Source organism: Triturus cristatus, chromosome 5_2 (assembly GCF_964204655.1).
Source record: "Triturus cristatus chromosome 5_2, aTriCri1.1, whole genome shotgun sequence".
NCBI classification, from domain to species: Eukaryota; Metazoa; Chordata; class Amphibia; order Caudata; family Salamandridae; genus Triturus; species Triturus cristatus.
In genome coordinates, this window is record NC_140588.1 from 479,288,064 (window position 1) to 479,305,188 (window position 17,125).

The 17,125-nt window shown below is 42.8% G+C and overlaps 1 protein-coding gene across 6 annotated transcripts in view; it reads left to right on the forward strand.

The window, feature by feature from the left end:
* Positions 1-17,125, forward strand: part of ELMO1 (engulfment and cell motility 1) — a 1,282,006-nt gene that overhangs the window by 720,051 nt on the left and 544,830 nt on the right. The window lies entirely within an intron of this gene.

Consider the following 17,125-nt stretch of genomic DNA (forward strand, 5'->3'; position numbering starts at 1 on the left):
TCATCCGAAGTACATTTCCCTAGAAGTACATTATATTTTTCATTACTTTTCATTTTTAGGTACAGTAGGTTAAGTTATCTGCTCACAATCACACCATTTTCAATCAAGTGGCAGGGCTAGGATTCGAACCTATATCCTAAAGCCAGTACTGTAGCCACTAATCCTTATCTCCTTAAAATACGTATCTCCTTAAATAAAATGGGTTAAGGCCATGTTATACTTATACATATACAAATGTGTTTTTCTGGCTTCTTCCAAGCTTTTGCAGCGAATTGTTTCCCAGTAGCATTTCTTGGCTCGCTGATTGTGCCTCATTTTGCGCTTGTCGAGACTCCAATTAACCTTTAATCATTGATTGTTCTGCCCTAATAGCTCTTCACATGGCTCAGCTTCCACTGCTCATTAACAAAGTAAAGTTCGTAGAATAGGGTCACTCGCGCCATGCAAAAATCATGATGTTCGATTATGCTTTAAACGAGACATCAAATGTTGTTTGTGGTTCAGTCATTTGCTGTAGGGGGCCTCTGGCCCTTCTTGCAAAGACAAGTGCACTCACTCTGGCTGATGCCCTCACACTCGGAAGTCTTTCCTCGCTCTCTCTGTCCCTGTTTCTCACAGCGGCCCTAATACATGGCCTGTCCCTTTCCTTCCAGAGGAATTCATCTCGGTTAGAGAAAATCCATACTGAGAAAATGAGGAATAATGTTTCCAATAATGCGTTTTTGACCATTTTTTTAGGATGTTCCACTAAGGCAATATTATCTAAAGGTCTGGACAGCAGGAAATCAGCTCACACAGCCGTAATCATTCAATTTTTCACAATTTTACTAGTTAGTGTCAAATGTAATGGAAGGTTTTCCTAAAATTGACTGAAGGCCTATCAGCGATAGAGCTGTGTATTCCAGCATTTATATTATTTGGAAGTAACCCATTCACACGCCTGTAACCCACACAACTCCCATTCACATCCTATTGCATCTCTTTATTTTATTCTTTTTTTTAATGTATACCCTGCACGTAGCGGACATAACCGCAGCTGGGCAACAAAGTGATGTACACTCTATGGAGCATCAAGTGAAATTTGCCAGACATCCAGATTTTTAAAACCCTCTTAATGAGGAGGAGGGTTTTTTTGGTCGTGAACCTGGTGAGGAAGAGTTCTGTGCTTTGACTCCTCGCCCATCGCTCTAGCTGACGTTGATTGGTTGTCCTCAGGTGTATACCTGATCACTTTGTAAGCTAGAGAGCGCACACACATCCTGTCTAACATTTAAACATGTGTCAAAAACTTGAGTATGATTCCATATGTTACAGGTAGCCAAAGTAGGGAGTAAAAAAGTTCCTTCATTTGCCCTTTTTGAATTGCCAGTTCTGTGTCATGTGTGGTTGAACTATTTCTACTTCTGGCAGACCACCAGGAAATGCATTGCAATAATGCAGTTTGGGATTGTTGAGGGGGCCACCGCCAACTGGTTGGAGTCTTGAGGCAAAAAAGAGGATTTGATACTGTTGAAGCTTGAAATTAAAGGCTTCCACAATTGCCCCACCGGTGCAAGAAAGCCTTGATCTAACTTCCAGGAGGAGACGCATGTTTCTGAATTTGCTTACATATCTGATAGATTGACCAAACAGTATTGCGCCTTGAGCAAAAGGGAAAGGATGTGGTTTGACCCTAGAGACGCATCAGCTCATTTTTTTGGGCATTGAACTTCAGCCGTTTACAAGCCATGTCACCAACCTGCCCAATTTTGACAGCCTGAAATCTCTGTGTAGTCCACGCAGGATTTACACTTTGTACTGAGACCATTAAATTAGCTTATTAGGCGCCTCAAATACATTGAGATGGGGAGGTCAACTCTACTCCAGCAAGACACCCAAAACTGATAATCAGTAGGGCGTGATCATCTGTGTTGAACACTGCTGAGAGAGATGAAAAGGAGAGAGAACTCCCCTTTTTCTGCCTGAACCAACACCTCACCCCAATGGGAATAAGGTCCGTCTCCAAGTTGTGGATTGTGCTGGTGACGGAAACCTGATTTTTCAAGGCCAAGCACATCATAACAGTCCACAAAATTCTGTGGTTTGGCCACTGGACACTTTTCCAAGATCTTGGCTAGTCTACATTTTCTAGTACTTCTTCATCAAAAGTGGATTTGTTTTTAGCAGTAGGATAATTGGACACCATCAAGTCAGGGAGAACCCGGCCAGTGAATTATTAACGAGCTTGGTAAAGTCCAGCAAGAAAGCAATGTAATAGTCCTTGGTGGCAATCCTCAAGTCAGCGTCTTGATTAAGTATACCCACCAGTTTTCTATTCAGTCAACGTCAACCACTTACCATAATCCCCATAGTTGGAAGTAATTCCAGCCTAAGTCTGCCGTCAGGTGTCTTCGTTGGCAAAGCGGACAAGAAACTTTCACGCAACAGCCCATATAGTCTCTGCATCAAATAAAATCAGAGCGCATTACTAAAATCTCACTGTTCCCCAAAAACGTTCCCTAGAAACTTCAATCGCCTTCAAAATTCAGTGTTGCATTTTTAGATCCCATCAGCTTGGACAACCGGTGTACACCACAGTAAGATCACCATTGACAATGGTAAATGAAACAAAGAAACTGGCAGTGCGCATCACCTAGTACCCACAAGCAGCTATTTTCAAAACACCCCTGTTTTGCTGCTTCTCCACACTCCACATAGGCTTTGGACCGCCTTCAAGGAAGACATCTGTAAATCTTAGAGTCTATGGAGACTTAATAGACCTACCTCGTTCACCCACTGCTTCAGCTCTAAGCTTCACTTCCTGTATCATCAATGAACCTCACCCAGTAAACTCTGCTTTGGTCTAATCTCTCTGGTATGAAGTTTTGTCATTCCTGTTGTTGGTTGTAAACCATGCCTGCGAGAAGAGCTCCTCTTCATTTTGCAAATTTTACTTTTTCTTATAATAAAGGAGTCTTTTGTTATAGGGTTTGGAACCCTCTACATTCTATCACTTTTCCAAAGTAGATTAAGAGCAATTTTCCAAAGTCTACTGTCCTGAATGATACTTGGAGAAGGCCAAAATCATGTGATGTCCTAATTTGAACTCTAGATGGATTGCAGTCTTCCATCTGTAAAAGCACAATTCAGATAGATGGATTGGCTTGCTCAGTGATATTACAGTTTCCTCATAAGCTCTGAAAGGGTTTCTCGTTTCAGGTGTTCCTTTGACATCCCACTTGAAAAAACAGCCAACTTCGCAGGGTCTCTGCCGTTGCACTGTTTCTCATGTCAGGCTTTTTTTTATTTTTTATTGCGCCGCATGGAAAAACTAACACCAAGATTTAGACTGTACTAATGACATACAGTGTTATAGTGCATCTTACCAAGCATCTTACCAAGACACAATTAAGCAGCAACAAGGGCAAATATACAACCTACTCAAAGTAAAGTGCAGTCCTAATTATAAAGTTAGCCTTAGACACGGCTGATGATCCGTAAATTTGAAGTAGCAGATATATCAATAATCTAAATGTATACCGTACTGATAAAATACAGTATCATCGTGCATATTCCCAAGAGACAAGTAATCAGCAACGCAACAAGGGTAAATATCTAAAAATCGTTAGACCAGCTATCTCAAGAAGAACAAGTAAAAACTGAGCTTTCAATGCTCCTCTAAACTGAGGTATTAAAGTGCAACCATGCTAAGACTCAGAGTGCAACCATGCTGGGGCTCGAAAGGTAATGTATAGCAATGTTTGAGTTAAAGCAGGTATTAAACATACAGACAGCTAATACATATTGCAATGAAGCAAAAATAAAGCTTTCAATACCCCCTCCCAGCTATGCTATTAAACGTGCGATCATGCTACGACACACAAAGTGCAACCAAACTAAAACTCATAAAATAACATATGGCATTGCTCGAATTAAAACAAGTAAGTGACATTAAAAGAACCTGGAAGTAAAATACATTAGTTGAAGAAGCAATAGATATTGCAGATTGCATTTAAAGCAAGCCGGGACCCACCTTTTCGATTGACTTAAAATACTGCCAAATTATAGTCAATCTCTTTAGACCTCCAACCCATTTTGCATATGCCTCCTCAAATTCTGAGATTTTTTTCGAACCAGCCCTGCAATATTGGGACTATTCGTGTTCTCCAATTTTGAAGAATCAAAGAGCGAGCTATTGAGACTGCAATAGATACACCGCCTGCCCTCATTTGCCTATACTGGTACTCTGACTCTGCTTGGAGGCCTCAAAAAAGTACCAAACATGCTTCTGGAACTATCTTAGCCTGGAGACCGAGGCTAATAGCAGCAAAAATCTTTTCCCAGAACTGCCCCAACTTCTGACAAGTATAAACAACATGGAGCCAGACCCCAACACCCTCCTGTTGGCAACAAGAACAATGATCCGAAACTGTGGGATACATTCTATGAAGGGCTGCAGGGGTATAATAGGCTACCCATTGAGACAAAAAAGAGATTCTCTTAAAATGTGCTGCTCTTAATGTTTTGTACCCAATCTCCGAAATAATCAGCCAGTCACTTTCAGAAACACAACATTGTGTTTTCAACAAGATGTTTTCAACAAAGGACTCACCTGTTGCTGGACCCCATGACTGCATGATAACCTACATCAATTCCCAACTCCCTGGAGCTTGGACCTTAGGAGCGAGTGCATAGTGGGATGAGTATCTTGGCTTACTTCCTGACAATTATAAAATTATAAAATGAATATTCTGCTGGAAGCTCAGGAAAATACAATTACACTGATCACCACAACGCGCAAGAAGTTCTTGCCATGTAATATATGTGCCCCTCAAAATAAATGGCGAAGCTCCTTGAAACTGCATGAGTTCTAATAACTAATCTCAGTACAAGATATTGTCAATGCAAAATAGTGCAAACACAAGGAGATGATGGACGGAGTGCTGAAACTTTTCAGACAATCACCCCCAGTCACAGATCTGGGTTGAATCCATCAACGTTGTTTAGCTCACTCGCCACCCCTGTTTGGACCCAGCCATATGCATATCAGTGACCCTGTTCCTTATGGGAACAGGCCAGCCCAAACTGCCAGACCAGGTCCTCCCTGGACCGGAAACAAGCATCCTGGGACCTGTTTCTGGGTAACACCCCTCATTAGCCAGCCTAGCTTGGCTCCAGTGGCAAAGTGAGCAAGCGACCCACGTCTGGGCATACCCTGCCATCTTAAGGGCAAATAAAGCTAACACAAGGAGATGATGGACGGAGTGTCCATCTTTGTGTTTGTTCAATTCAAAATGGTGACACTCCTGCAGCGTAAGATATGTGTAGCCAGGTGGGATGTGATTCAGTACGTACAAAGCTTTTATCGGACTACCCATCTCCTGGAGCACCTTGTACCTGTTTTCTTTGGGAATTTCGCTGTCTTAAAATGGCAAACGGATTTCTGATTCTGACACCATTAAAAAAAAAAAAAATCTACCATCCCACTTCCTTCCACCGATCTTAGCAAGATATCGAAGAATGACGCCAAATAAAATGTGCAACGCCAGACCTCCCTGCACAATATCTAATTGCAATCCTGTGTATTTCACCCCAAGACGTTTGCTATTCCAGGTAAAATTGCTGAAGAATTAATCTAGATCCATAAAATATCTATTGCTGACTTTGATAGGAACATTTGCAAACAGGAATACAAGTAAAGGTAAAATAGACATTGTAATAGGAGCAGCCCTACCAACCACTGTCAGGGGAAGAAGTGTCCATCTTCAGAATCTGCCGGATATCCTTCAACATTACCATGTAATTTAATTGAAATAGCTTAGAGTAGTTGTGCGTAACAAATATATTTAAAATATACTTAAATAGAGTATTGGGTTTCGATGTGTCATCTACCTAAATTGAATATTTTTCTACTCTTGACACTGCTACTTGTTAGATGTCCATTATCAATCACTAGATTTGTTTTAAAGTTCTAGATCTTATAAAGTTATGGATCTTACTTTTTACCTCGACTAAAACTTTAAGCATGAGTTTATCTAACTCTGGGTAGCTTTTTGAATTTGTACAGTCTGCGTCAGTGGTAAGAGCCTTTCGGAGCAAGTTTCTCATGTCACCATCTCATTGGTTCCAGTGGCATCCATATGGATAAATTAGCACACGGAGATCATTGTTTGCATTGAGGCTCTAAGACCACCATTGCTATAGTATCAGCCCTCCATTCTTATTCGGATGGTTTACTATTCTGGGCCCGTCTTCGACCTTCTTTTTTGCATGGCTCCTGACTCTGAATCAGAAAAAGGCTGTTGTGCCAACCATTTATTTAGTATGTATGTCAGGGTTTGGCCCCTATTTGGGTGCCTCAGTGTCTTAATTAAGCAATTCCTAATATGTGGTGAACTTTGTGGGTCTTGGCTAACTACATGCTTTATTCATCAGATTTTATGCGGATTAAATAAGAAAAATTGAGTGGGTTCCCAGGTTTGTCTCTTGGAGGGATGTTTCATTGAGGGTCCCTGGTTTGGGGAAGAAGCTTATTTTCCTCAAATGCATCCGGGTTACTAGTATTCTCCCATTTTGTTTTTTGTGCCTTTCTGGAAAATGCCCAGAACTGAAGGAAAGGTGTTGGTGTTGGCCTATTGTTACTATGATCATTCTTACTATTGCTATTTTTATATGATTCTAGTAACTTTTTAAAGGACCAGAGATAGGTACGATCCCGGCAGTACTCCGCATTCCAGAAACACAGACCAAGTTTAATCTGTTTATTGACAACAATTTTGGAGGAAATAATCTGGCTATTTTAAGGCTAAATCTGTGAGCTCAAAGTTGGTCCTGAACTACATCAGTGGTTTTTTGTAGTCCATGTGTTGAAGGCTGCTGCGAAGTCCCTGAGGACCAAGAACGACCTGGATATTGAGAGGATTAATTCGCATAAGCCCATCACCGCAGAGTGTGTGCCATGGTGCCGTGTGGGCCAGATGAACAGTCGAGTGGGAAGTGATTTTTTCTGTAAGCTTTGTGATGAAGTCTAGCATAAATGTGATCAAGGAAGTAATCTCGCAGCTGGATCTCTGTAGTAGATTATAGTGATGGGGCAGCAGTATAATTTCTTTAGAAGGGGGTTACTGCAGTGTATTTTAATGGTGGCAGATGAAGTGAACTGGGTGATGGTATAGATTTTTTTTAGTTTTTTTGACTTTGCTCCAAAACGCAACGGATTTGCCGGAAAATCTTTCTGGAGGAATTAAGAGCTCTATCTTTCTGCAGTCTGGAATAGGGGCTTTGATGGATGAAGTCAGTAGTATGTGTGTGGCAGCACCAAGAGAGAGCAGGTTATTTTGTACCCATTTTTTACACATATAGCTTTGGATATTTAAAAAAAAAAAACTCAAGAATGCAAATATATTTTATTGGGACTACCTCAAAAGTAACACCAGTGATAAATCATTTTGCTGCTGCCATTTTTACATACCTACCATTTTTTAATACAAGTCAACAAAGGAGTTTTGTCTATTAGTAAAATAGTGGTGAGTTACCTACTTTAAAAAATAAATAAATAAATACATGATTTGCCCCGTGCAGGCAGAGAAGAAGAGAAGATTGGCCATTTATCCAACACTTGGATGCTTAGTATGAAGCACTCTGTGTTTATAAATATTTTATTGGCGGAAGGCACTTGTTTTCAGCCATGAATGCTGCACTGCACGGGCTAAAGACCCTTGGGCAGTAACGCAAACTTCTCTGATTTCTGGAGCAAATGCTAAATCTGAAGGAAAATCAATTTGTATTTTGCTACAGTAGGCTGAAGCAAATTTTGTCTGGATTCCCCTTCAAATGTGATATTTCTTCCAGAAATTGGAGGCTTTCCGTTACTGTCTAAGTCTAAACAGACACAAAGCATATGAAGGTGCGAGGAAAGCTCTTCAATAGTGGGGTGCAGTACCTTGTCAGAGGAGCAGGCCCTAACCCATCAATACATGCCTTCTTGAATTTGCATGACAAGTCTCTTTGTAACAGAACTCTCGTGCGTCTGGATTACTGCCGATAGGGCATTGACAGAAACTCTGGTGGCAGCTGCACTTATTATGTCGCTAGGGCATTGACAAACTCTGGTGGCAGCTGCATTTTTTATGTCGAAAGGGCATTGACAAACTCTGGTGGCAGCTGCACTTCTTATGTCGATAGGGCATTGACAAACTCTGGTGGCAGCTGCATTTTTTATGTCAAAAGGGCATTGACAGAAACTCTGGTGGCAGCTGCACTTCTTATGTCGATAGGACATTGACAGAAACTCTGGTGGCAGCCGCACTTCTTATGTCGATAGGGCATTGACAGAAACTCTGGTGGCAGCTGCACTTCTTATGTCGATAGGGCATTGACAGAAACTCTGGTGGCAGCCGCACGTCTTATGTCGATAGGGCATTGAAAAACTGGTTGCAGCTGCACTTATGTCGATAGGGCATTGACAAACTCTGGTGGCAGCTGCACTTCTTATGTCGTTAGGGCATTGACAAACTCTGATGGCAGCTGCACTTATGTCGATAGGGTATGCACAGAAACACTAGTGGCAGCTGTCCTTTTGTTGATAGGGCATTGTGGCAGCTGCACTTGTTGATAAGGCATTGACAGAAACTCTAGTGGCAGCTGCACGTGTGTCCATGGGGCATTGACAAACTCTAGTAGCAGCTGCACGTGTGTCGATAGGGCATGGACATAAACTCTGGTGGCAGCTGCACATGTGTCAATAGGGCATGGACAGAAACTTTGGTGGCAGCTGCACGTGTGTCGATGGGGCATTGACAAAGTCTGGTGGCAGCTGCACGTGTGTCGATAGGGCATGGACAGAAACTTTGGTGGCAGCTGCACATGTGTCAATAGGGCATGGACAGAAACTTTGGTGGCAGCTGCACGTGTCGATGGGTCATGGACAGAAACTCTGGTGGCAGCTGCACGTGTGTCAATAGGGCATGGATAGAAACTCTGGTGGCAGCTGCACGTGTGTCAATAGGGCATGGATAGAAACTCTGGTGGAGGCTGCAATGTTAGGGTATTCACAGAAACTCCAGTGGCAGCTACCCTTAGGTTGATAGGGCATTAACTGGATGGAAATAAGAGGCCGTTTATTTTGTTTGGAAACAGTGCAAACTGTTTTTGGTTCCTACTCCGTTACATCGGGTCAGTGACAGCTCTGGGATACGTAGTTTCAGCTGATTTGTTTTTAGCGTTTTATAGTAAACTTTCAGAGCAGACAAATTAAAGGGTTGATTGAACTTGACGCTTGTCTGTAGTTGCAACAAAATTCAATTGGGTCATTGAACCTCTTGCGACCATTGATTTAAAGCAGCTCTTATCTTGGTGCTCTGATGTGGAGGTTCAAGCGAATAAAACCAGACCTTAATTTGCACGGGTAGTAGATACAATTAAGGGTTCTTTCTGATAGTTTCGTGAGTTGTCGCTGTTTAAGGTAGAAATAACGAGGTGGCCATTTTACAGTAATAGCGTGGTTGACAAAATGTGTAGCCCTCCGACGCCCCAGCGACAGTTCAGTAAATAAGACCAAGAAAACTATATACAAATCTCTCCTGCTGTATGGGTGCATTGACTGACTCCATACCCTCTGTCAAACTTTCCTTTTTTTTCAGCAATATTGAATCGTGATCTCGATAGCAATTTTGTTGAGGTTAATTAATATGACTATAAGAACCTTTCTAGCTGCCTTTGCTTTGGGTTTTGCATTTCAGCTTCAGAGACAAAAATGAAAGAAAGCAAGACAACAAATGTAGCTGAGAGGTACTGCCAACTAGGTTCTCGATCCACTTCGATTTGCTGTTGGGACAGCACAGGGTGTGCGCTTATCCCCATCCGAAGGATCACTCCACCGTCCACTCACAACCTGGTCCTTCTCAAGGAGTTCTGCACTGATCTGCAGGTCACATGGTTTAATCCTGGCAAGCCAGATTCAGCCTTCCGTCCTTCAGTAAACTGAGCATCATTCAATGGCATACCATTAACTTCTGTTAGTGGGCTTAGAAATGTTGTGTCATAATAAGCTGCACATAGAAAGACCAGAGGGACTGACCCCAGTCTCCTCAGTTACATCTGCCTCTTTTAGCTATTGACAAAGAATTTTGATGGCTTCGCTCTCTGACTTTATAATTCCTCTTTTCGACCATCCCACTCACAAGTTCAGTATCTACCTGGGAGGGTCCTTCCCTTTTCCAGTAATTGTCTAGCTTCTATTGATCTTAAAATTCATTGCAAACTGTAAATGCATGAAAGAATTGATACATTGCCATACAGTACAATTGATAAGAACTCCTTCAATATAGCATAACATATTTATTTGCAAAGCACGTGTTCAGCCCTGCCCCTTCAGGAATTCTGATGCTGATTAACAGATGTTTATTGCTAACAACTCAATGGTACTCATTGCATCGACGTCAGAAGGGCGGAAGACCAGGCAGACCTGCTGGGTCATATCCATGACCATGAGGTCAAACATTGATTTTAGCTCAGGATGTGCTAGTCCACTAAGCCTCCAAGCTTGGCCCTCATATGCGCATCCACACATGGCCAGCAAGCAGGTCAGTTTGTCCCTCAGCTTTGAATGTGGAGAGGGCATTCCTTATGTTTTTTCGGGCAGTGGCTAGTTCCCTGGGGTGGTAGATAGCAGACTCTCTATTTTGAGTTAGGTGGCCTCCTTGGATTTTTCTTGTGGTGGTAGTGGGGCACCTCTGTAGTTGACTTCACATTCCCAAGTTTGGAGATCTTCACCATCAAGATTGGCTCTTAGCGATAGATTGCGATGTGTGACATTTTCATAAGTTTCCTGTAATTATGAGTGACGTTTCAACAACTATGAGTGACACTTTCTCGTGAGCAAAATCAAGCAACGAAGGCAAGGGAAACATACATATCAAAAATTACACCCTAAACAAATAATCCTGCAAGTTTTAACCTGCCTAGTACGCCGACTCACTGGGCCTCCCACTGCTCCCTGGCAATCAATCATATAAATGCAGCAGATGAGCGTCAGGACTGCAGCCCGCTTTTTGTCCCTCATGGAGACCCGGCCGAGTTTGTAACAGGTTTGAGAGGCCACAATACCAATCTCCGCTGCCTCAGCACAGCCTACGTCATAATCATTATCGTGTCCGCTAACTCCAGCCACCGCACTCAGGGTGGCATGACTGGGCAACCCTTAGGAAAGGCTGTGGCACTCTCAGTGGTCACAGCTAGCCAGGCAGTATTGCTTAAAAAGACAGTGTCACAGATCACTACAAAACAAATAATTTAAGCGAGCAGCCGGCACGCTGCCCGCTACATGCGAGTTGCATTAATGTCTCGTTATTTCAAAAATACTTAGGTTAGTGAGTTAAGTATAAAATGATAATTAAGGCTTTACCTGAGTGAGCGACCGCCCTGTTGTCCGCCCGGCGCGACACGGTGCCCGCTATGTGCGGGATCACTAAATTCAGTATTGGTTTTTAGGTCTCGCCTGACCCAGCGCATGCGTTGGTCTGGCGAGACGTATTGAGAGGGCTGCAAAAAGTGCTACAAGGCCAGCCTAGAGCTACAGTGCATGTGCGCGGGCGTTTTACCGTGATTACTTTCACTTTCACTGCGGCCGCTTTGATGTTTGATCGTGATCGCGATCACTTTCACTTTCGCGGCCAATAGGTCTCGCTTTTGGGACCTTATAAGTATTTAGTTATGCAACTGTTGCATGGCTAAACACCTATAAGGTCCCAAAGGCGAGACCTATTGGCTATGCCAATGCTTGTTTCAACATGGTTGAAATGAATTGACAATGGCTCACATTAGCTTGGAGAAAATAAAGTCACCGGACTTTTGTGTAAGACGAATACCTATTCAGCAAATATAATTTTAACTGAAACAAATGCATAACTAAGCATGTCGAAACCACAAAATTCAGTAGTTGCATGAAAGTGCTGTAAGCCTACCCACCCTCCACCGCGAGTTAGACTAGTGCTGCGCTAATGCACTAGTTGAGATCAGCTGTCAGGAGACAGACTGCGTGGCTGCAAGTCTCAGTATGCCGGTGCGCAGTCATGACAGTCGGGCAGACGGACCAAGCTCAGAAGACGAATCTATCTCATTCATGACGTGACGTGTGCCAGCAAATAGCACTATCAATGCGGCGCAGATTATAGAAAGTTCAACCACTTACTTTTCTGCGAGCCTGCAACGCTCGCAGCAAAACCCAGGCAGGCCCCCGGTGGCCGTCCCGCTGCAGCTGGAGGAGACAGACTCCTGCGACACAGCAACGCTGCCGCTGCGCTTTCTGTTGACTCACTGTTGAGAGACAGAACCCCTGCAGCAGTGAGATCATATTGCCACGGCAAACGCTTCCACCTCTTCACAGGTTGCCAGCAGGCGCACGATGACTGTCAACTGTGAGGGTGAGTAGGCTGAGCCTGAGGGTCGGGTGTCCTGCTAGGAATTAACTTGAAATGCCCGCCCGCTCACGCCGCGGCGGAAAGAAGAAAGGACCTGCCTATTAAAATGAGTCTGACAAGTTCAGACTCACATTCTTATCTCCATAGTAGCCAGCCATTGGGCAGTGACAGAGACTCCTCCTGATGTCACTAGCCGCGTGGTATGTTGTGTGTGTTGCATTGTAACACACTAGTAGAAGCTAGCTAGCAGATGAACCAGCAGCCTGCCGAGAGAAGCGTGCAGACACTGGAGATTTTGGTGCATTATAGCACTGCTCGGCTTGACAGCCTTGAGGCGCTATAATGTGTGAGTCTGCATTTCAGTGCGGTGATGCGGACCACCACACTGAAATGTGTTAAACTAACGCCTGATGCGTGATACTTGGCAGCGCTGTAGAGGACATTGACGTCCATACTACTGAGGTGAGGCAGGGTTGCATTAAACTGAAAAATATCCAGATCCCTTAACATGGGTCAAATGCGCACCTGCTACATTTTTAGTCATGTGTGCCTGGATAAAGATCTTCCTGGCATTATCGCGTTTCGCACTGCCCGACTTATTTTCTATATCTTTTCTCTGCAGCATAAAAGGAAGGATAGTGTGTCTGACTATTATTATGAGGTATTCAAAAGTTGGGGAGGTTATAGAATTAGCACGCCACATTAAATAACTGAATGGATATGTGCTCTAATCCTTTGAAGATAAATTCAGATTTTTTTTTATGAGTGTCTGGAAGTCTTTGCATATATAGTAGTAAATACCAGCACCCGTATCGAATATAAAAAACAAATCTGAATTGCATGTTACATTTAATTAAAGTTTGAATAGTTAATCCTGCTCTTTTTCAGTAGGCAGGTACAGGATAATAAGATTAACGCGGTTATTGCATTCCGCAAGTAGGTACATGAGGATAATATTAAAAATCTAACCCTCACCATTTCAACAAAGTTAATTCAAATCTTCTGTCTTACGGAAAATGGGTATGTGCACTCTCCATGTAAATACGCAGAAGCAAGCAAAAGTACTAAAATACATTTAGTTCCATGTTTTAACAGGCTAGCAGCCCCCAGAGGGTGTGGTGATGCTGACATACATAAGAGACCAACCAGAGAGGAAGGACCGCCATTTGGCATTTTGATTATGGCATGAACTGTAGATTCAAGGGGGGTGGCAATGGTAGGAGTATGAGAGGCTTGTCTAGACAAAACTAGGCTGAAGGGGTTGGTACAACAAAGGCAAAGAGATTGGTTCAGGGGGGCTTGATCTATGCAATATTGTGAGGATATCCACGTAAGGCACATTTACCTACAATTAATCTAAATAACACTAATATTCTATGAATCCATCCCCTTTGTCCCCTCTTGTATAGATGATGTAAGCCTTGCACTGGGAAAGAGGCGGGTGTGGCAGTGTTACAAAGGCGATCCAGTGGAAAGAGTGCCTGGTATGGCGGACAAGTGAGCAGTGTCTTGATGGGAATGTGTAAGGAAGTGTATGGAGACATGACATATCAGGAGGCAGATACTGACCAATCAAATCAGGCATTATAGCTCATGCTATAAGGTGTAAGAGGACTGGTTTGGACCGGGCAGGAAGGCTAGTTTAAACAGTGGGATATAGTTCACAGATGCTAGCATAGGTAAGGGAAGAACAAAATATGATAGGGTGAAGGGACTTTATAGGGCTGGGAAGATAATTATGGCATACAATGTTTGTTTTATCTCACGCTCCAGACCAATAAAAGAGCTTGAAAAGTGTCTTAAATAGTGCTTTACCCATGAATCTCCCAATGTCACCAAACCAAAAGAGTAGACAATCCAGTTAAAGGGCAGTGGTGGAGTGGAGTGGAGTGGAGTGGAGTGGAGTGGAGTGGAGTGGAGTGGAGTGGAGTGGAGTGGAGTGGAGTGGAGTGGAGTGGAGTGGAGTGGAGTGGAGTGGAGTGGAGTGGAGTGGAGTGGAGTGGAGTGGAGTGGAGTGGAGTGGAGTGGAGTGGAGTGGAGTGGAGTGGAGTGGAGTGGAGTGCCGTACAGGGCATGAAAGTTCATTTGGAATGAATTGATTCGAGCCTGCACAGGGAATCCGTGAGGTTTCTTAAGGGTTAGTGGAATGAGCCTACATTTTTGGTCTGACAGCTGGTTGAAACGCTGTATTTATAGGAGATAGGCAGACCCCCGAAGCTGGAGTCATTTTAAGTTGGTCTCTCACTTGTGGAAAAGAATAACTTTGCAAAGTCTCTGCAGTCTCTGAGTGATTAAAGAGCACTTCCTGGTGCATTCTTAAGTTAAGGCTCGATTGCGGAGTAGTCGATCTTCAGTCTTGTTTTTACTTGATGCTCGGTGGGGAGGCGTTTAGCATTAAAGACTCCCTGTACTAGGGGGCACTACTCGAAATTAGCATACCTTGGGGCCATTAAAAGACCTTGGCCCACATGCATCAAGGAAAAAAACGGTCGCAAACAAGCAGTTTCTCAGAATCGGCCCCTTTGCGACTGGTATTTTTGCATTTGGGATGCATCATCCCAAATACAAAAATCGCAAATTGTGATTGTATTTAAGGAATCGTAAATTCCGATGCCTTGAATGCAATGCAAGATTCCATTTAAACTAGCGATTTCACTATTAGGGTCTGCTAATTACCGAAAAATTATACCTGGTGGTAATTAGCAAAAACTTTTAAAAATGCACTAAAGTGCATTTTTCAAAGTTACTTTTTAGACACACATGCCCTGGGGGCATGTGTGTGCACAATATGGGTTCGCATTACAATTTCAGGGGTGCAACAGGGTGTCCTTTTGGCACCCTTAAAATTGAATGCGCAATTTGCGAGTACCTAATGGGTACTAGCAAATTGCGCATGCAATTCCCATTCTTTCCTATGGGCCCATAGGAATGAATGGGAAGCCATTGCTTAATTGCGACTCGCAATTTGCGACTCGCAATTAAGGAATTTGTAGAAATTGTTATTTTTTTAGTGATTCCTTAATGCATAGGCTTTTGCGATTTCTTATTAGCGAATCCTTATTTTTCGCTAATAAGGAATCGCAAATGACATTTTTGATGCATGTGCCAGCTTGATTTGTAATCTCCGTTGTATCTGAAGGGCAGTGTAGTTAGCATACGGCCTCGTCCCATTGGACTTTGTAACCATGCAAGCTTGTCGTCTGAGGACATTGCCCCAAATGTTAGGATTTTGGCATGTCAGCCATGGCCTTGTATAATTCTCTGATGCCAGCCCATGATGAGAGATAAATCAAGTGGACAAGTTAGAAGTAAACATAAAACAAATCTATACTCTATTTGTAAAGCGAACAGTATAATAACTGCCTTAATTGTAAACGGAAAAAGGACCTCTGAACACTTATGGAGGCAGGCGTGAGGCGGGAACTGCTGATTAATAGATGTAACCTGGAACAAGTGGTTCCGTGGGGCTCAATCACGATAACCCTGAGATTAAAGGGCATGCCAATCTTCGCAAATGTATTGCTCTATCACAAGGTGCTAGAAAAAAAAACGCAGACAGCACAGTCCTCATAAGTACAATGGAGAAACAATTAATATATGATACATATATACATCGTGGATATGCATAATTTTAAATTATCAGTCCAGTATAAATATCGATCCGAAATTAGAAATTCTTTTGTTTTAAATGATCCCCACTCCAGTGTCAATGTTTCGACCCACGGAACCACTTCTTCAGTGTACCCAGGTTCTGTTGATTGGGCAGTCTGGGATTTGGTTCTGTGTTTTTTCTAAAATTGATAAATGTAAGCAGGAAAATGGCAACAAAATGTTGATGTGGTGAGCAAACATTTTTTTCTCTAAAATTGAAAAGGCCACGACACAGGGCTTTATAGCCTATTGCTGAGGACAACTGAACTTGGATGCTCTGCAACCAGTGTGGTGTTTTAGTAAAGTTATCTGTCCCTAGAAATCTATCAGAAGTGGATTTCCAGGCTGTGATATGTGCTGTATGTGCTTCATCTCTGGCTTTGTTGTAAACATGGTGGCTCCTCATGCCTGTGCAGATCAGGAAATTCACAAAGAGTGATTATGATTGTGCTGATCACAATGGAACATGATGGGACAGACACACGACTAGTCTACGGGAATATCGACACGTGAAGGCCATTGTCAATGAGCCAACGTAACTAAGCATTGTACACTCTGTTCATTAAACACCTCTGATTATCACATTTGAGTAGTGGAATCAGGATTGTCTGCAAGCAGCTCTGCTTCAGAGAGAACCTGCAACTCATCCAGAATGCATGGACGTGGGATGCGGACCCTCGAACAGCTCTCTGCCGGAGTAGGTTGTTTGGTCATTCACTACTCAGGAGAATCAGTCTTGAAGAGCTAAAAATCATTTGTGTAGATAAATATGTGTGGTTACATATGTCATGAGGAATCCCATTAGACCCCCTTTCTTATATAGGATTTTAACTTGGTCTTCAAAATTTCTCAATCCTGACTAGGTTAAGCCTTCTGTTTTCTGCTGTTTAAGTTCATTTGCCTTTCATTCCTGCTTGTAAGAGCAACTTTTTCAAATGTCACTTAACTTTTAAGTTTCTTTTGAAATGCTTCTTCTCTCTATTGTGGCACCTGCTTCCTTGAGAAATTATGTTATGGATCTAGGAGCCTTCATGAATCTTCCTTGAACCAACTGCCCAATGGCCTTTCAAAGTGTT